The sequence below is a fragment of the Pseudophryne corroboree genome, chromosome 1 (assembly GCF_028390025.1).
Source record: "Pseudophryne corroboree isolate aPseCor3 chromosome 1, aPseCor3.hap2, whole genome shotgun sequence".
Taxonomy (NCBI): Eukaryota; Metazoa; Chordata; class Amphibia; order Anura; family Myobatrachidae; genus Pseudophryne; species Pseudophryne corroboree.
In genome coordinates this window covers 969,012,956-969,034,535 of record NC_086444.1, presented here as the reverse complement: position 1 = coordinate 969,034,535, position 21,580 = coordinate 969,012,956, and the positions used below count along the sequence as shown (strand labels likewise).

The 21,580-nt window shown below is 44.2% G+C and overlaps 1 protein-coding gene across 1 annotated transcript in view; it reads right to left on the bottom strand.

Annotated features, from left to right (window-relative positions):
* Nucleotides 1-6,999: 6,999 nt before the first annotated feature.
* ASIC5 (acid sensing ion channel subunit family member 5) overlaps nucleotides 7,000-21,580 on the bottom strand; it is a 148,589-nt gene continuing 134,008 nt past the window's right edge. The window contains exon 14 of the mRNA XM_063956542.1: nucleotides 7,000-7,319. The gene's annotated coding sequence lies outside the window, so the exon portion shown is untranslated. The remainder of the gene's footprint in view (nucleotides 7,320-21,580) is intronic.

The following is a 21,580-nucleotide window of genomic DNA, read 5'->3' as shown; positions in this document are numbered from 1 at the left end:
ACGTAGATAGCGTATAGTGTTCTTAGACCTCTTAAAGGGCAATATATAAGATAAATATTTAGCTTTATCACCTGACAGCCCTGGAGGTAGAATAAATAGCGTGGCGCACCACTGTGCCCGCAGCGTGGCGAACTCAGCGACCCCGCATGGGGCTCTTTTGCGCTCGCCCAGCTGCTGACATACCGGCAGTTGGGATCCCGACAGCCGGCATAACGTAGTAGACCCAAGGTATATGTATGCTTGTTAACTACAGATGTATCCATGCTCAGCTTTGCCGCAATGCATCCTATTCGCGCCAAAGCTGGTGCAGCAGGTGTGCCTGCGACTATGACGCGCATGTGTGTATACATGTGCACTCTCATTGGAATACATAGGGGCTGTGAACAGTCACAGACCAGTAAATTTACAGCTTGTGGGCCCATACGGTTGTGCTATGGGATAGATGTATGAGGCTTCATCTGTATCATGCGGTTTGGGGTTTGAAAACTAACACCACATCCAATGTGTGACAGTTGCGAACAACATGCAGTTGAGGTCATTCTGAATATCAAAACTGAATATAAAACATCAGATCTTACCACCTGCATTTTCTACAAGCCCAGTGCTGCTGAACAGCAGTTCTCTGGGGGGAGCCTGAAAACAAGTATTAGACCCTGTACCTTAAAAGTACAGCATAATATGGGAGATAAAAATAATTATGGACAAAAGGAGGATCTCCTGACACAAATGAAATTATGTTAATAGGGAGATACTGTATATAAAAAATTCTAAAGAGGACAAGTAGAGACGTTGTCAATAGCAACCTGATCTCTTATCTGTGAATGGCTGAGCAGTCTTAAGAGACTGCTCCTTTTTTTCAGCCCCACTGTTGAGTAGTCAGGCTCACCAAAGCTTAGAGTGCTCATCGAGAGCTGTCCTGTTCAGTGCGCTGGTTTTTTTTTTTATTTCCAATATGAACTATCATACATATTGAATTACATTGGACCAATATAATATAACCAATGAAATGCTCGGTAGGCTGTCCTTATAGAAAATGGAAGGAAGAGACTTTTTTACTGTATATATTTCACATTGTGACAGACAAGATGCTGTAGCTGATGCAGCACGCAGCTTGTCTTAGTCACATATACAGTATTATTGTATTTGTTCCTAATGAGATGAGAGTTGCTATGTGGTTTGATAATACTCTGCATAATACATTGCAGAATGCATCTCATGCAAAAAAATGTAATTGCTGTTTCATATTGGGCAGTTCTAATTGATGCACTTTGATGTGTGGTTTGGCCTTTAGTAAACCGCATGGTGTACAGAACGCATAGGAAAGCATCACTAAGGTACAACATTTAATATATATGGGAGATACCATACTGTGACCTGTAAACAAAAGAAGAATGTCACATAGACTGATTCCTCTAAAGTGTGCACTTTTGAAGTGATATTGTTTAAGGATTCCACAATTACGTAATCATTCTTAATCCAACTCTTCAGACTCAAATCTCATCTACTGAAACCCACAATTCCCCGTCACATGCTCATAACCGCCCGGTTCTAGCTATTACTCCTTGGCGTCAGTCCTCATTGTATTCCTTATAACAAGGGAAATGTTGAACCTACCAGGATTCCTACGTTGTTGAATGATCCTCAATCATAACCACTTCTCTATCTCAGCCAGAGTCCACATTTGCCAGTGTGGTAAATAAATCAATGGAGGAAATATCTCTGGTATCACAGGGGCCTCAGACATGGAACCCTGTGATTGTACTGTTTAAAGGAGGAGAAAGCTTTTCTTCCAAAACAAATTGTAGCATATGTCTTCCTTCAAACTCTTTGGTTTGGACGAATAACCACACAGTGGGGGTCATTCCGAGTTGATCGCTCGTTGCCGATTTTCGCAACGGAGCGATTAAGGCAAAAATGCGCATGGTACGCAGTGCGCATGCGCTAAGTATTTTAACACAAAACTTAGTAGATTTACTCACGTCCGAACGAAGAATTTTCATCGTTGAAGTGATCGGAGTGTGATTGACAGGAAGTGGGTGTTTCTGGGCGGAAACTGACCGTTTTCTGGGAGTGTGCAGAAAAACGCAGGCGTGTCAGGATAAAACGCGGGAGTGTCTGGAGAAACGGGGGAGTGGCTGGCCGAACGCAGGGCGTGTTTGTGACGTCAAACCAGAAACGAAACGGGCTGAGCTGATCGCAGTGTAGGAGTAAGTCTCGAGCTACTCAGAAACTGCTAAGAAATTTCTATTCGCAATTCTGCTAATCTTTCGTTCGCAATTCTGCTAAGCTAAGATACACTCCCAGAGGGCGGCGGCCTAGCGTGTGCAATGCTGCTAAAATCTGCTAGCGAGCGAACAACTCGGAATGACCCCCTGTGACCATACTATAAACCAGCTTCCATTGTTACTTAGGAATAGCATGCAATAATGTTTTGAAAAATGTATGTCATACATGAAACTCATAGAAACCTCAGAACACAGCAACTGGTGCAACAATAATCCTAGTATGGAGTAAGCATCCTTATATGAACACAGGCTTGATTGTGCTGGCAGAAACTTACTTTAAGGGGAACATTTACTAACCAGTGATAAGAGCGGAGAAGTGAGCCAGTGGAAAAGTTGCCCCATCAACCAATCAGCAGCTCTGTATAATTTTATAGTATGCAAATTATAGATGTTACTTCAGTGCTGATTGGTTGTCATGGGCAACGTCTCTACTGGCTCACTTCTCCGCTCTTATCACTGCTTAGTAGATGTCCCCCTTAGTCACCTAATATCATTGTAGGCTTATGTGAGGGATGGTACAGGAGCTCATAAACCTTTGCATCCAGTTTCATTGTGGGTCTTTCTGTCTGGTTATTATGCTGCTCAAGAACATGAAATTCCATGTGAGCTCCTTATATGGCAGTGTGTAAGATACGGCTCTGAGATTGAACAAGACAAGCATGTAAACTATTAATATTTGATCAACAGAAATTGGTGCATTGGTAATTTTGTTGCACAGATGTGCCAAACGATGCTTGAAGGACCCCAATATTGCTGTGTGTAATTAATATGGGCTGTCCAGTGTAAAGCAATATTTACAAAAGAATAATGTAATTGTTTGCTTTGTTGTTCTTGCTGAATAAAATAAGGGTACAGTTTCATGTCCAATGTGTGGTAGTTACTTTATTTCTTTTGGTGCTGTGTGCATTGTTGTAGATGTTCTTGTATGTTCCTCCTCAGTACATGATAAACTGTCAGTAACAGCCTTTTGTTAACACAACCCCACCAGCTTTAGGGCTTAGGCTGGGTACACACCTTGGCGATCACTCGGCTGATGGGGTAAATGCTGTGTGTATCAACGTGTGCATCCAGCTTTACCCTCTGTGAGCCTCCTACACACTGATAGAAATAGCTCAGTATGCATAGGCTTGTTTGGTATTAGGAGGCCGGCATCTAAGATATTAAACTGCACATAAGATGCAATCTCCCAATCCCAACTGTTGCAGGAGCGTTATAAGCCTTTTATCCGATAACGCTCCTGCATCGCTCCTGCATACACACCCATACAATCGTTTGCCCATATTAAGTGATCGGGCCAACGATTGTTTAATATGTACCCAGCTTTATTTTCGCTTTTCACAATGCTTAAACAGAGTGACCCTCTTGGCATTTTTTGTATTATAAATATATATTAATCGCACAAGACCAAAAGCAGTGTGTGTGTGTCTCTCTCTCTCCCCCTATGTCCCTCCCCCTCCTCCCGGCCTTACCTTCCGGGAGCCGGCTGGGATGGTGAGGCCAGGCAGCAGGTGCCGGAAGACATCACAGCAGGGGCCAAAGGGAGCGTGATGTAATACTGGTATCGATGCCCTGGCCAGCGGCCCGCCACAGCACCCAGGGTATATTGTGTGTCCTGCTCCCCCCCGCCCCAAATAAGCCACTGCACTGGATGTATTAGTTGCATATTACTTGTTAAATGGAGCTGAACTGTACAAGGCGTTTGAATGGATGACATAATAAATGGTCCTATAAATTGTTCTATATTTTTGTAGGATAAATTGTTGTCGGTGCTAATCACCATCACTGCTGTATAACAAATGAAAGTGAGAAATGTGTTCACATTATGATCCAAATTCTTAATTTCATTTGTTAGACACATATATTTGCAGTGGTGGTGAGAAGCATCAATAACAATTATCTTTCTGTTGTATCCATACAGCATTAATACCGCCACACAGCTAGTACCATGTATAATATGGGTAGTTTTGGATAACTTGAGTCTTTGTAGTAACCACACACTGGATGACACAAAGGACGTGATTCATAGGCGCACATAAACCACACACAATGGCGATGTTCACATAGTAGAGCGGTTATTTGCAACTGTGTATGCAGGCAAAATTCTGAAATCGCCAGAGAATAACACAAAGGACAGCATTAAAAATGGAGCAGCAAAGTGATAGACGTTCCTAGATGGTGAGTGGGAGATCATAGGTGTGCTATGGGAGTGTCATGGGTGTGTCTATGCAAGGGGAGCATTCACAGCCGCAAGCATAGGAGGCAATGGTCAAATGGAAAAACTGCACCAGACAAAGGGCTGATGCATGTCTTGATGGTGCTCCTGATGGTGCATCAATGACAACAAGTCAAGAACCACTGGCGGTGTTACAATGTACACAGATGCTGAAAGTGGGTGTCTCAGTGCTTGCATATTCAAATGTGGAAGGCAGAAACTAGCATTTGGTTACGGTTATGATGTCTCAACCTTTCTAAGACGGCTTTTACGTAACTTTGCAATTCTACAGGAGAATAGATTAAAAAAATTATCAAGATAAATGATGACAAATTTATCAAGACTGTCCCGAAGTATGTCATTGATAATAATAAAGAAAAAACCCTGGAATGTGGTAGGTATAGATGTGTCCTCCCACATCCCCACCCTCGATCCGTCCGCACATGCGAACAAGGCAGCTACTATTCTCACCTGCTCGTGAATAGTCACGGGTGCGTACTATATGTATGTATATACTATGTATATAAAAAGAAACAAAATAGTGGAACTCACATATAAGGCAAATGCCTTATAGTAATTTTATATACTGGTGTTATATAATCCTATATAATAAAAGGCTAATGCTTCTCCTCACCTCTACAGGGGGAAATTCAAGTGTTTTGAGCAGCGCCGTAACTACCTGTGTGCCAGGTGTGCCTGGCACACAGCGCAGTTACACTGAGGGCGCACGGCCAGTGGCATGTAATGAGTCAAATTGACTCATTACATGCTGCCTCTGCTGGGTGCCGTGCGCCACACTGGAGGGATAGCAGCGCCGGAGGCAGAGAAGGAGGAGGAGGGAGGGGGACTTGAGCCGCAGCAGCGCTATGTCATTGATAGCAGCGCCGCTGCAGCACTCCCCTCTCCTTCTGTATTGGCTGCCCGGCGCTGCTGTGAATGCTGGGATGCGGTTCCCAGCATTCGCAGCAGCGGCCAGCAAATAAGGAAGGAGAGGGGAGTACTGCAGCGGCACCGCTACCAATGACATAGCGCTGCTGCGGCTCAAGTCCCCCTCCCTCTTCTTCCTTCACCCCTGCAGCTGCCCGGGATCTCTGCCAGCACGAGGAGCCTGACTGCCAGCGTGAGAGATGGTATCTCTCTCTCTCTGTCTCTCTTTCTCTCGTGTCTGCCGCAATGTGTAAAAAGGGGGACGCTGTCTGCCATAATGTGTACAAAAAGGGGACGCTGTCTGCCGTAATGTGTAATAAGGGGGACGCTGTCTGCCGTAATGTGTAAAACGGGGGAACGCTGTCTGCTGTAATGTGTAATAAGGGGGACGCTGTCTGCCTAATGTGTAAAAAGGGGACGCTGTCTGCCATAATGTGTACAAAAAGGGGACGCTGTCTGCTGTTATGTGTAATAAGGGGGACGCTGTCTGTCGTATTGTGTAAAAAGGGGACGCTGTCTGCCGTAATGTGTAAAAAGGGGGACGCTGTCTGCCGTAATGTGTAAAAAGGCACGCAGTCTGCCGGAATGTGTAAAAAGGGGGACGCTGTCTGCCGTAATGTGTAAAAAGGGGGATGCTGTCTGCCGTAATGTGTAAAAAGGGGCTCTATCTGGTGTAGTGGCGCTACTGTGCAGCGTAATTTGAATAATGGAGACTACTATGCACCGTAGTATGAATTGGCATTATTTTGTGGCCACGCACCTTCCCCATGAAGCCACGCCCCTATATATTTTTTGCGCGCCTGCGGCGTGCACTGCTCCTATCTTGCGTAGGGGGGGGGGCGCCAATGCCGTTTCTTGCACACAGCGCTAAAATACCTAGTTACAGCACTGGTTTTGAGCTCCGGCGGCTACTAGATGGCGCCCGACAGCAATTGAAGCGTTGCTCCGTTTGGGCGCAGACAGCCACCGGCGCTGACATAAATTTTATGTTGTTCTGTCATTTTGACGGGCTGGTAACAAGTATCATAAAAATGCTTAAAAAACAATAATCAATAGTGTCAATAAATAGTATGGCAGTACAAAAGAGTAAACAAAAATTAAATAATTACATAAAGGGAGTAAAGGAAAGGAGTAATATCACAATTATCATGAAGTCCATGGGGTAAAAACACTTAATTGATATATCCAAAACATTTTACCTTTTTGAAGGTCTTCAACTCTAGGACTAATGGGCAAAACCATGTTGCACTGCAGGTGGGGCAGATGTAACATGTGTAGAGACATTATATTTGGGTGGGGTGTGTTCAAACTGAAATTTCATTCGCAGTGTAAAAATAAAGCAGACAGTATTTATCCTGCAAAGAAACAATATAACTCATTCATATCTAAATCTCTCTGCACATGTTACAACTGCCCCACCTGCAATGCAACATGGTTTTGCCCTTTAGTGGGATTTTGGGGTTTGCTAACAAACCTGAATAACCCCCACAGCACTCTGCAAAAGTATTAGGCAGGTGTGGAACAAAATGCTGCAAAGTAAGAATGCTTTCAAAAATAGAAGTGTTAGTAGTTTATTTTTATCAATTAACAAAATGCAAAGTTAATGGAACAGTAGAGAAATCTAAATCAAATCAATATTTGGTGTTACCACCCTTTGCCTTCAAAACAGCATAAATTCTTCTAGGTACACTTGCACAGTTTTTAAAGGACCTCGGCAGGGAGGTTGTTCCAAATATGTTGGAGAACTAACTACAGATCTTCAGTTAATGTAGGCTTGCTCAAATCCTTCTGTCTCTTCATGTAATCCCAGACAGACTCGATGATGTTGAGATCAGGGCCCTGTGGTGGCCATATCATCACTTCCAGGACTCCTTGTTCTTCTTTACGCTGAAGTTCTTAATGACATTAGATGTATGTTTGGTGTTATTGTCCTGCTACAGAATAAATTTGGGGCAAATCAAATGCCTCCATGATAATATTGCATAGAAACAAATATACCTAATTCTAAATGTCACTTATATAGTACAGATGGAGCCTCGCTCATCTAGCCTTCTCTGCTGCGCCTAGGTGCACCAAGGTTTATTAGCATAAGCCTTTCATCTATTGTTCTGAGCTGCAATACAATACAGAGAGAACAATACAGCAGGGGATTAAGTCATTACAGCAGGGGATTAAGGGGGTCATTCCAAGTTGATCGCTCGCTGCCAATTTTCGCAGCGAAGCGATCAGGTTAAAAAACGGCATTTATGCGCATGCGTATGCCCCGCAATGCGCACGCGCGACATACGGGTACAAAGCCCTTTGTGGTTGTGCTCAGGTTCTAGCGAAGTTTTTCTTCGCACTGACGGCCGCAAGAAGATTGACAGAAAAGGGGCGTTTCTGGGTGACCGTTTTCAGGGAGTGTTTGCAAAAACGCAGGTGTGTCTGAAAAAACGCAGGTGGGTGTATGACGTCAAATCCGGACACGAATAGGCTGAAGTGATCGCAAGCGCTGAGCAGGTTCAGAGCTACTCTGAAACTGCACAAACTGTTTTTGCAGAGCTCGGCTGCACAATCGTTCACACTTCTGCTAAGCTAAAATACACTCCCCAGTGGGCGGCGGCATAGCGTTTGCACGGCTGCTAAAACTAGCTAGCGAGCGATCAACTCGGAATGACCCCTTTAGTCCGACTGCCCCGGCTGAATTAATCCTACTAAAGGGAGAGATGATGAGGGCTCCATCTGTACGCGTCGCGTGGAGGCTGAGCGGAGCGTCCTCGTGGGTTAAGGTATTTAAACACTGTATGTTGTACATATTGGTTATCCTGACGAAGGGGCTGCGTACCCCGAAACGTAGAAAATTTCAATAAATGTTTTATGCACGTTATATTAAGACTCCGAGTGCCGCCGCTTTCTGGAGTATATTTGTGAGTGGCTGCGTGTCACTCAAGGAGGAGGGCACAGGAGCAATTTTGGATATCTGTGGGGACGGAGGGAGTGCCGGATCATTCTGGACATTATATATATATATATATATATATATATATATATATATATAGCGAAAATTGGCACTTTGCAGACTTATATGAAAAAAACAAATGTACAGCATAATTCTGGCTTGCAACATTTCGGGCCTTTATTCGCCCATCTTCAGGCAAAATATCCACACAAATACATACATAAAATATTACGTTATATACCCTCCTGCGACATACCCTCCAACATGACCCATTCCATTAGGTACATAATGCTGTGTTCCTGGTTTTTCTTGCCAGTGGCAGTTACAGAGGTGGGGCTGCAGCACAGTCCAAACTTCAAACAGGGGAGCAACACCAACTGCCAGTGAGTCCCGGCCAGCGACATTTGGCAGTGTTTGGGGCAGCAGTTGGTGTGGCTCCCCTATTTGAATTTGGACTATGCTCCAGCCTCACCTCTGGAGCCACCACTAGAAGAAAGTCCAGGAACAGAGCATTTTGTACCTAATGGAATGGGTCATGTTGGAGAGTATGCTGCCAACTAACATCGGGCCGTCACACGTCCCATCTCTCCGAGTGGAAGTGAGTAACCAGGAAGTCTCCCTGCCTCTGCACTGTGAGCTGGTCGCCATGGCAACCCGACACCTGCAGCAGAACGGTACACATACATTAAACACCACATCAGGGAAAAAGTAGACATTAGAAAGACAATATTGCACATTGTAAGCAACTATAGTGCCTCACATTACTAATTAGAGCAATGTAGTAAAACTGTGTTGATATAGAAATATATATATATATATATATATATATATATATAAAATAAAATGCACATACTAACCACTAAACAATAAAGTCAATATTGTAAAAGGCAATGAAAAAACTTGCTATAGTCCTGCCAGACCTCTAAAGGGTCTACATGTAAATAAAGAATAATAGGATGGATCATAAAACAATTTACTCTAAGCATAAGAACATGCTAAGATTAAGTTGCCCATTTGATCCTCCCGGTCTCACGGTGTCCAATATAAAGATCCACTCAGACTCCAAACGCAAAAGTCTCCTGTGCCTATCACCCCTGCTGCGATCGTCAGGTACATGATCAATTATCTGATGTGTAAAGTTAGAAATGCTATGATGGAATTCTGCATAGTGTCTTGCCATAGGTTGTTCTGATACCTTTCCACCCAGTGCTGCTCTGATTGCGGATCTGTGTAGGGCCATCCGCTCTTTAACAGAGTGCATGGTCTTACCCACATAACACATACCGCACAGGCATTTCACCAGATACATCATATAAGAGCTTGTCCAGGTAAGTGGATATCTAATCTCATATTTGTGTCCTGAGTGTAGATGGTAAAAGAACTTTCCTACTGTCATATGATTACATGTCATACATCCTAAGCACTTGAAGCAGCCATTTTTTCTTTTAATTTCACCTTTAACAAATTTCATATGATCCGTTACATCTGAAGGTACTGTCCAGCCCCTTATGTTCTTGCCTCATTTGTAACATGACAATAATCATAAATGCTTCAAACTCCTCAGCTCTTTGTCATTTTTTTTACAATTGGCCATAGGGTTCTGGAAGTATTTCTAATGTTATTATGTGCTGTATTATATCTTTGCACCCAATGTATCTTTTCCTGGTGCTCTAGGAATTGTATCAACCTTTCTCCTTGCCATGCAAAGGATCTCCTCAGTGTAGCCACGTTGTTTAAACTTTTCAGATAGCATATTCAGGCTCATTGCTAAATTCTCATCACTTGAAGGGGACCTCGTGACCTGAGGTTGAAAACTATCAAGCCTTAACAATTGTCTGTTGGTTTTGTGAATATTTTTGTTAGGATCTTATTGTCTCTGATACGGATATTAACATCCAGATAAGATATCTCCTCTAGGCTCAAATTCAATGTAAACTTGATGGGACTCTCATCATTATTAATGGACTCCATCATTTTATGGAAACCTGCAGCTACCTCTCCAGAGGAGAAGCACGTATTTGCATATGTCGGCGCCACATGCAATCTCATGGCGCATCTTGAACACTGCAAGAAAAACTGATTGTTAAAATAAAATTTCTCTAAGTACCAATTCTAAAAGTGACAGAAAAAACTCCAATTCTGGTCCTTTATATAGGAAATTAATCATTAAGAGCTTCCTTGTAGCCATGATACCACCCTCATGAGGGATATTGGTGTATAAGCTCGTAATGACCAGTGTGCAGAGCCATGTATTATCAGGTAACTCTCCCAGTTCTTCCAACTGCAGAAGTAGATCCATACTGTCTGTACACAGGGCATTTTAGTTACTTACAATGTGCAATATTGTCTTTCTAATGTCTACTATTTCTACTATTTCCCTGATGTGATGTTTAATGTATGTGTACCGTTCTGCTGCAGGTGTCGGGTTACTCACTTCCGCTTGGGGAGATGGGGGCGCGTGGCAGCCCGGCGTCTGTTGGCAGGACCCAGAGGGGATATAAGGTTATATATTATGTATGTATTTGTGTTTATGTTTTGACTGAAGACGGGTCAATAAAGGCCCGAAATTTTGCAAGCCAGAATTATGCTGTATGTTTGATTATTTCTTATATACAGAGTTCTGATTCTCTATATCATATTACACTAATATACATTAATCACCACGGCACTAGACGATGAATGGAAGTGCCATCCAGTCGGATTATACTCATATATATATATATATATATATATATATATATATATATATACACAGTTGTGCTCATAAGTTTACATACCCTAGCAGAATTTGTGATTTTCTGGCCATTTGTCAGAGAATATGAATGATAATTCACAAACTTTTCTTTCACTCATGGTTAGTGGTTGGGTGAAGCCATTTATTGTCAAACACCTGTGTTTACTCTTTTTAAATCATAATGACAACAGAAACTACCCAAATGACCCTGATCAAAAGTTTACAAACCCCAGTTCTTAATAGCGTGTATTGCCCCATTTAACATCAATGACAGCTTGAAGTCTTTTGTGGTAGTTGTGGATGAGGCTCTTTATTTTCTCAGATGGTAAAGCTGCCCATTCTTTTTGGCAAAAAGCCTCCAGTTCCTGTAAATTCTTGGGCTGTCATGCATGGGGTGTGGTATGGTATGCCGGCGGTCGGGCTCCCGGTGACCAGCATACCGGCGCCGGGAGCCCGACCGCCGGCTTACAGACAGTGTGGCGAGCTCAAATGAGCCCCTTGCGGGCACGGTGGCGCGCTACGTACGCCACGCTATTTTATTCTCCCTCCAGGGGGGTCGTGGACCCCCACAAGGGAGAATAAGTGTCGGTATGCCGGCTGTCGGGATTCCGGCGCCGGTATACTGTGCACCGGGATCCCGACAGCCGGCATACTGAAGACCACCCCATGCATGAACTGCACGTTTGAGATCTCCCCAGAGTGGCTCAATGATAATGAGGTCAGGAGACTGAGATGGCCACTCCAGAACCTTCACGTTATTCTGCTGTAGCCAATGACAGGTTGACTTGGCCTTGTGTTTTGGATCATTGTCATGTTGGAACGTCCAAGTACGTCCTATGCGCAGCTTCCGGGCTGATGAGTGCAAATTTTCCTCCAGTATTTTCTGATAGCATGCTGCATTCATCTTGCCATCAATTTTGGCCAAGTTTCCAGTGCCTTTGTAGCTCACACATCCCCAAAACATCAGCGATCCACCTCCGTGTTTCACAGTAGGAATGGTGTACCTTTCATCATAGGCCTTGTTGACTCCTCTTTAAATGTAATGTTTATGGTTGTGGCCAAAAAGTTCAATTTTGGTCTCATCACTCCAAATAACTTTGTTCCAGAAGTTTTGAGGCTTGTCTCTGTGCTGTTTGGAGTATTGTAAGCGGATGCTTTGTGGCATTTGCGTAGTAATGGCTTTCTTCTGGCTACTCGACCATGCAGCCCATTTTTCTTCAAATGCCTCCATATTGTGAATCTTGAAACAACCACACCACTTTTTTTCAGAGAGTCCTGTATTTCAGCTGAAGTTATTAGTGGATTTTTCTTTGCATCACGAACAATTTTCCTGGCAGTTGTGGCTGAAATTTTTGTTGGTCTACCTGACCGTGTTTTGGTTTCCACAGATTCCCTCATTTTCCATTTCTTAGAGTTTGAACACTGCTTATTGGCATTCTCAATGGCTTGGATATCTTTTCATATCCCTTTCCTGTTTTATACAGTTCAATTACCTTTTCCCGCAGATCCTTTGACAATTCTTTTGCTTTCCCCATGACTCAGAATCCAGACACGTCAGTGCAGCACTGGATGAAAGATGCAAGGGTCTTTCAGGAGTCCAGAAACTCACTGACATTTTATAAACACACACTGATTACAAGCAAACAGATGACAGGTGAGGATGGTTACCTTTAGTAGCCATTCAAACCCATTTGTGTCAACTTGTGTGCATGTTATCAGGCCAAAATCTCCAGGGTATGTAAACTTTTGATCAGGCTCATTTGGGTAGTTTCTGTTGTCATTATGATTTAAAAAGAGTAAACACAGTTGTTTGACAATAAATGGCTTCACCCAACCACTAACCATGAGTGAAAGAAAAGTATGTGCGTTACCATTCATATTCTCTGACAAATGGCCAGAAAATCACAAATTCTGCTAGGGTATGTAAACTTATGAGCACAACTGTTTTTATATATATATATATATATATATATATATATGATGCGGTTAGCATCCTGCCCCTTGGGATGCCAGCAGTCATGCGATGCTGGAACCCCAACATCCCAAAGATAAGTGTTGGGGTGACCATTAGGGGTGGGGGCAGGGGGTTAGGGCTAGGCACTGGACGGGTTAGGGGGGTTAGCACTAGCCGCCACCCCCAGTGACTTAGCCATAACCGACACCCCACTATCTTAGCCCTAGCCACCACCCATGGAAGGTTAGGGATGGGGTATGGGACAAAGGAGGGGTAAAATAATTACCACGTCCCCTGTCGGCATGTTCATTGTCGGGATGCCAGTGTCGGTCAAGTGACTGACACCGGCATCCCGACCGCCGGGATCTTCTATCACACACACAGAGATATGTATATATATATATATATATATATATATAGATTGAATGGATGAAGCAGCACTCCGAGTCTGTCAAATTCAAATATATTTCACACAAAGTGATCCAACGTTTCGTGGTCTATGCGCCCCTTTGACAAAGGGGAGCATAGACCCCGAAACGTTGAATCACTTTGAGTGAAATATATTTGAATTTGACAAACTCGGAGTGCCGCTTCATCCATTCAATCTATCCATCTTCATCTAAGAGGGCACCTGAGCATTGAGAGCTGGACGGGGGAGTGCCGGTCCTAGTAGACTTTGTATATATATATATATATATATATATATTAGAGATGAGCGGGTTCGGTTTCTCTGAATCCGAACCCGCCAGAACTTCATGGTTTTTTTCACGGGTCCGAGCAGACTCGGATCTTCCCGCCTTGCTCGGTTAACCCGAGCGCGCCCGAATGTCATCATGACGCTGTCGGATTCTCGCGAGACTCGGATTCTATATAAGGAGCCGCGCGTCGCCGCCATTTTCACACGTGCATTGAGATTGATAGGGAGAGGACGTGGCTGGCGTCCTCTCCATTTAGATTATAAGAGACTGAGAGAGATTTACTGGAGCTGACTAGGAGGAGTACTGTTACTGTAGAAGTGTAGAGACTGAGTGGAGAGAGTTTACTAGTGAGGACAGTGCAGTTTACTTTATAATCCGTTCTCTGCCTGAAAAAAGCGATACACAGCACACAGTGACTCAGTCACATACCATATCTGTGTGCACTGCTCAGGCTCAGGCCAGTGTGCTGCATCATCTATTATCTATATATAATATTATATATATCTGTCTGACTGCTCAGCTCACACAGCTTATAATTGTGGGGGAGACTGGGGAGCACTACTGCAGTGCCAGTTATAGGTTATAGCAGGAGCCAGGAGTACATAATATATTATATAGTGAGTGACCACCAGACACACAGTGCAGTTTATTTAATATATCCGTTCTCTGCCTGAAAAAAGCGATACACACAGTGACTCAGTCAGTCACATACCATATCTGTGTGCACTGCTCAGGCTCAGGCCAGTGTGCTGCATCATCTATTATCTATATATAATATTATATATATCTGTCTGACTGCTCAGCTCACACAGCTTATAATTGTGGGGGAGACTGGGGAGCACTACTGCAGTGCCAGTTATAGGTTATAGCAGGAGCCAGGAGTACATAATATATTATATAGTGAGTGACCACCAGACACACAGTGCAGTTTATTTAATATATCCGTTCTCTGCCTGAAAAAAGCGATACACACAGTGACTCAGTCAGTCACATACCATATCTGTGTGCACTGCTCAGGCTCAGGCCAGTGTGCTGCATCATCTATTATCTATATATAATATTATATATATCTGTCTGACTGCTCAGCTCACACAGCTTATAATTGTGGGGGAGACTGGGGAGCACTACTGCAGTGCCAGTTATAGGTTATAGCAGGAGCCAGGAGTACATAATATATTATATAGTGAGTGACCACCAGACACACAGTGCAGTTTATTTAATATATCCGTTCTCTGCCTGAAAAAAGCGATACACACAGTGACTCAGTCAGTCACATACCATATCTGTGTGCACTGCTCAGGCTCAGGCCAGTGTGCTGCATCATCTATATATATTATATATCTGTCTGACTGCTCAGCTCACACAGCTTATAATTGTGGGGGAGACTGGGGAGCACTACTGCAGTGCCAGTTATAGGTTATAGCAGGAGCCAGGAGTACATATTATATTAAAATTAAACAGTGCACACTTTTGCTGCAGGAGTGCCACTGCCAGTGTGACTGACCAGTGACCTGACCACACTGACCACCAGTATAGTTAGTAGTATACTTATATTGTGATTGCCTGAAAAAGTTAAACACTCGTCGTGTGACTTCACTTGTGTGTTTTTTTTTTTTTTATTCTATAAAAATAAAACTCATTCTGCTGACAGACAGTGTCCAGCAGGTCCGTCATTATATAATATATAATATATACCTGTCCGGCTGCAGTAGTGATATATATATATTTTTTATATCATTTATCATCCAGTCGCAGCAGACACAGTACGGTAGTTCACGGCTGTGGCTACCTCTGTGTCTCTGCACTCGGCAGGCAGTCCGTCCATAATTGTAATACCACCTAACCGTGGATTTTTTTCATTCTTCTTTATACATACATAGTTACATAGACATCTTCTCTTTATCAACCAGTCTATATTAGCTGCAGACACAGTACAGTACGGTAGTTCACGGCTGTGGCTACCTCTGTGTCTGCACTCGGCAGGCAGTCCGTCCATAATTGTATACCACCTAACCGTGGTTTTTTTTCATTCTTCTTTATACATACATAGTTACATAGACATCTTCTCTTTATCAACCAGTCTATATTAGCTGCAGACACAGTACAGTACGGTAGTTCACGGCTGTGGCTACCTCTGTGTCTGCACTCGGCAGGCAGTCCGTCCATAATTGTATACCACCTAACCGTGGATTTTTTTCATTCTTCTTTATACATACATAGTTACATAGACATCTTCTCTTTATCAACCAGTCTATATTAGCTGCAGACACAGTACAGTACGGTAGTTCACGGCTGTGGCTACCTCTGTGTCTGCACTCGGCAGGCAGTCCGTCCATAATTGTATACCACCTAACCGTGGATTTTTTTCATTCTTCTTTATACATACATAGTTACATAGACATCTTCTCTTTATCAACCAGTCTATATTAGCTGCAGACACAGTACAGTACGGTAGTTCACGGCTGTGGCTACCTCTGTGTCTGCACTCGGCAGGCAGTCCATAATTGTATACTAGTATCCATCTCCATTGTTTACCTGAGGTGCCTTTTAGTTGTGCCTATTAAAATATGGAGAACAAAAATGTTGAGGTTCCAAAATTAGGGAAAGATCAAGATCCACTTCCACCTCGTGCTGAAGCTGCTGCCACTAGTCATGGCCGAGACGATGAAATGCCAGCAACGTCGTCTGCCAAGGCCGATGCCCAATGTCATAGTACAGAGCATGTCAAATCCAAAACACCAAATATCAGAAAAAAAAGGACTCCAAAACCTTAAATAAAATTGTCGGAGGAGAAGCGTAAACTTGCCAATATGCCATTTACCACACGGAGTGGCAAGGAACGGCTGAGGCCCTGGCCTATGTTCATGGCTAGTGGTTCAGCTTCACATGAGGATGGAAGCACTCAGCCTCTCGCTAGAAAAATGAAAAGACTCAAGCTGGCAAAAGCAGCACAGCAAAGAACTGTGCATTCTTCGAAATCCCAAATCCACAAGGAGAGTCCAATTGTGTCGGTTGCGATGCCTGACCTTCCCAACACTGGACGTGAAGAGCATGCGCCTTCCACCATTTGCACGCCCCCTGCAAGTGCTGGAAGGAGCACCCGCAGTCCAGTTCCTGATAGTCAGATTGAAGATGTCAGTGTTGAAGTACACCAGGATGAGGAGGATATGGGTGTTGCTGGCGCTGGGGAGGAAATTGACCAGGAGGATTCTGATGGTGAGGTGGTTTGTTTAAGTCAGGCACCCGGGGAGACACCTGTTGTCCGTGGGAGGAATATGGCCGTTGACATGCCAGGTGAAAATACCAAAAAAATCAGCTCTTCGGTGTGGAGGTATTTCACCAGAAATGCGGACAACAGGTGTCAAGCCGTGTGTTCCCTTTGTCAAGCTGTAATAAGTAGGGGTAAGGACGTTAACCACCTCGGAACATCCTCCCTTATACGTCACCTGCAGCGCATTCATAATAAGTCAGTGACAAGTTCAAAAACTTTGGGTGACAGCGGAAGCAGTCCACTGACCAGTAAATCCCTTCCTCTTGTAACCAAGCTCACGCAAACCACCCCACCAACTCCCTCAGTGTCAATTTCCTCCTTCCCCAGGAATGCCAATAGTCCTGCAGGCCATGTTACTGGCAATTCTGACGAGTCCTCTCCTGCCTGGGATTCCTCTGATGCATCCTTGCGTGTAACGCCTACTGCTGCTGGCGCTGCTGTTGTTGCCACTGGGAGTCGATGGTCATCCCAGAGGGGAAGTCGTAAGCCCACTTGTACTACTTCCAGTAAGCAATTGACTGTTCAACAGTCCTTTGCGAGGAAGATGAAATATCACAGCAGTCATCCTACTGCAAAGCGGATAACTGAGGCCTTGACAACTATGTTGGTGTTAGACGTGCGTCCGGTATCCGCCGTTAGTTCACAGGGAACTAGACAATTTATTGAGGCAGTGTGCCCCCGTTACCAAATACCATCTAGGTTCCACTTCTCTAGGCAGGCGATACCGAGAATGTACACGGACGTCAGAAAAAGACTCACCAGTGTCCTAAAAAATGCAGTTGTACCCTATGTCCACTTAACCACGGACATGTGGACAAGTGGAGCAGGGCAGGGTCAGGACTATATGACTGTGACAGCCCACTGGGTAGATGTATGGACTCCCGCCGCAAGAACAGCAGCGGCGGCACCAGTAGCAGCATCTCGCAAACGCCAACTCTTTCCTAGGCAGGCTACGCTTTGTATCACCGCTTTCCAGAATACGCACACAGCTGAAAACCTCTTACGGCAACTGAGGAAGATCATCGCGGAATGGCTTACCCCAATTGGACTCTCCTGTGGATTTGTGGCATCGGACAACGCCAGCAATATTGTGTGTGCATTAAATATGGGCAAATTCCAGCACGTCCCATGTTTTGCACATACCTTGAATTTGGTGGTGCAGAATTTTTTAAAAAACGACAGGGGCGTGCAAGAGATGCTGTCGGTGGCCAGAAGAATTGCGGGACACTTTCGGCGTACAGGCACCACGTACAGAAGACTGGAGCACCACCAAAAACTACTGAACCTGCCCTGCCATCATCTGAAGCAAGAAGTGGTAACGAGGTGGAATTCAACCCTCTATATGCTTCAGAGGTTGGAGGAGCAGCAAAAGGCCATTCAAGCCTATACAATTGAGCACGATATAGTAGGTGGAATGCACCTGTCTCAAGCGCAGTGGAGAATGATTTCAACGTTGTGCAAGGTTCTGATGCCCTTTGAACTTGCCACACGTGAAGTCAGTTCAGACACTGCCAGCCTGAGTCAGGTCATTCCCCTCATCAGGCTTTTGCAGAAGAAGCTGGAGACATTGAAGGAGGAGCTAACACGGAGCGATTCCGCTAGGCATGTGGGACTTGTGGATGGAGCCCTTAATTCGCTTAACAAGGATTCACGGGTGGTCAATCTGTTGAAATCAGAGCACTACATTTTGGCCACCGTGCTCGATCCTAGATTTAAAGCCTACCTTGGATCTCTCTTTCCGGCAGACACAAGTCTGCTGGGGTTGAAAGACCTGCTGGTGACAAAATTGTCAAGTCAAGCGGAACGCGACCTGTCAACATCTCCTCCTTCACATTCTCCCGCAACTGGGGGTGCGAGGAAAAGGCTCAGAATTCCGAGCCCACCCGCTGGCGGTGATGCAGGGCAGTCTGGAGCGACTGCTGATGCTGACATCTGGTCCGGACTGAAGGACCTGACAACGATTACGGACATGTCGTCTACTGTCACTGCATATGATTCTCTCAACATTGATAGAATGGTGGAGGATTATATGAGTGACCGCATCCAAGTAGGCACGTCACACAGTCCGTACTTATACTGGCAGGAAAAAGAGGCAATTTGGAGGCCCTTGCACAAACTGGCTTTATTCTACCTAAGTTGCCCTCCCACAAGTGTGTACTCCGAAAGAGTGTTTAGTGCCGCCGCTCACCTTGTCAGCAATCGGCGTACGAGGTTACATCCAGAAAATGTGGAGAAGATGATGTTCATTAAAATGAATTATAATCAATTCCTCCGCGGAGACATTGACCAGCAGCAATTGCCTCCACAAAGTACACAGGGAGCTGAGATGGTGGATTCCAGTGGGGACGAATTGATAATCTGTGAGGAGGGGGATGTACACGGTGATATATCGGAGGGTGATGATGAGGTGGACATCTTGCCTCTGTAGAGCCAGTTTGTGCAAGGAGAGATTAATTGCTTCTTTTTTGGGGGGGTCCAAACCAACCCGTCATATCAGTCACAGTCGTGTGGCAGACCCTGTCACTGAAATGATGGGTTGGTTAAAGTGTGCATGTCCTGTTTTGTTTATACAACATAAGGGTGGGTGGGAGGGCCCAAGGACAATTCCATCTTGCACCTCTTTTTTCTTTTCTTTTTCTTTGCATCATGTGCTGATTGGGGAGGGTTTTTTGGAAGGGACATCCTGCGTGACACTGCAGTGCCACTCCTAAATGGGCCCGGTGTTTGTGTCGGCCACTAGGGTCGCTAATCTTACTCACACAGTCAGCTACCTCATTGCGCCTCTTTTTTTCTTTGCGTCATGTGCTGTTTGGGGAGGGTTTTTTGGAAGGGACATCCTGCGTGACACTGCAGTGCCACTCCTAGATGGGCCCGGTGTTTGTGTCGGCCACTAGGGTCGCTAATCTTACTCACACAGCTACCTCATTGCGCCTCTTTTTTTCTTTGCGTCATGTGCTGTTTGGGGAGGGTTTTTTGGAAGGGCCATCCTGCGTGACACTGCAGTGCCACTCCTAGATGGGCGCGGTGTTTGTGTCGGCCACTAGGGTCGCTAATCTTACTCACACAGCTACCTCATTGCGCCTCTTTTTTTTTCTTTGCGTCATGTGCTGTTTGGGGAGGGTTTTTTGGAAGGGACATCCTGCGTGACACTGCAGTGCCACTCCTAGATGGGCCCGGTGTTTGTGTCGGCCACTAGGGTCGCTTATCTTACTCAAACAGCGACCTCGGTGCAAATTTTAGGACTAAAAATAATATTGTGAGGTGTGAGGTATTCAGAATAGACTGAAAATGAGTGTAAATTATGGTTTTTGAGGTTAATAATACTTTGGGATCAAAATGACCCCCAAATTCTATGATTTAAGCTGTTTTTTAGTGTTTTTTGAAAAAAACACCCGAATCCAAAACACACCCGAATCCGACAAAAAAAATTCGGTGAGGTTTTGCCAAAACGCGTTCGAACCCAAAACACGGCCGCGGAACCGAACCCAAAACCAAAACACAAAACCCGAAAAATTTCAGGCGCTCATCTCTAATATATATATAATCCAAGTATGGGATCCACGCTTAAGTTTCCATTTAGGATAGTCACCAAATAAAGTACAAAAACATCCTTCCTAATGTAAAAAAGCAAAACCAGGGGTACACTCACCAGTCTTCATAATGTATCTTTTATTTAATCCATGAATAATACAATGAGAAGTATCAACGTTTTGGTCCTACATCTGGACCTTTGTCAAGATACAGACACATGAACAATCACACATATTGATACCCCAGATAGAGAGGAAGTCCCTCCCACTCAAATCTAAATGGTGATACTAATTGTAAGATCAAAGACCATGGGGAATATTCAATTGTTTGAAAAGTCGGTTGGGTGTCTGTTTTTTCCTGTCTATTATTATCTTTTTCAAACAATTAAATACCCCCCCAAGAATCTTCATGTGTCTGTATCTTGACAAAGGTCCAGATTTAGGACCAAAACATTTATACTACTCATTGTCTTATTCATGGCTTAAATAAAAGCTGCATTATGAAGACTGGTGAGTGCACCCCTGGTTTTATTATATATACTTGAGGCAAGTGACACTTCTGGTTCCTCAGCTCAGCAGTGGCTCATGCAGACTTTATTTCATTTCTAAAGGTCCCCAGCACGAATCTCAGGAGAAGAACTCTCTAAAGATACCTCTACATGCAAATACTGCAAGTCTTGAGGGTACTTATGTTTATACTACCGTAGGCGGTGGGCACATCACATGGTCTTCCATTTGTGACACTGGGTGCACCATTTAATTTAAGGCAATCACCATTCACATCGGAAATTTTGATATATGCACACCTTTATATATGTTGGCAATACTACACTATATATTTCTCCATTTAATTTTCTTATGGTCCACCTACGGAGTCAGTAGGAAAGCTAGAAGACCTGCATCAGGAGAAACACGGTTCACACTACATGCCTGAAATATACACAGGATGCGGTACGCATAATATTGTATTATTCTCACTTGGAGTGTGTTTAACACAGAAGGCGCTGTGTTCTACCACTTTGTGTATGTAT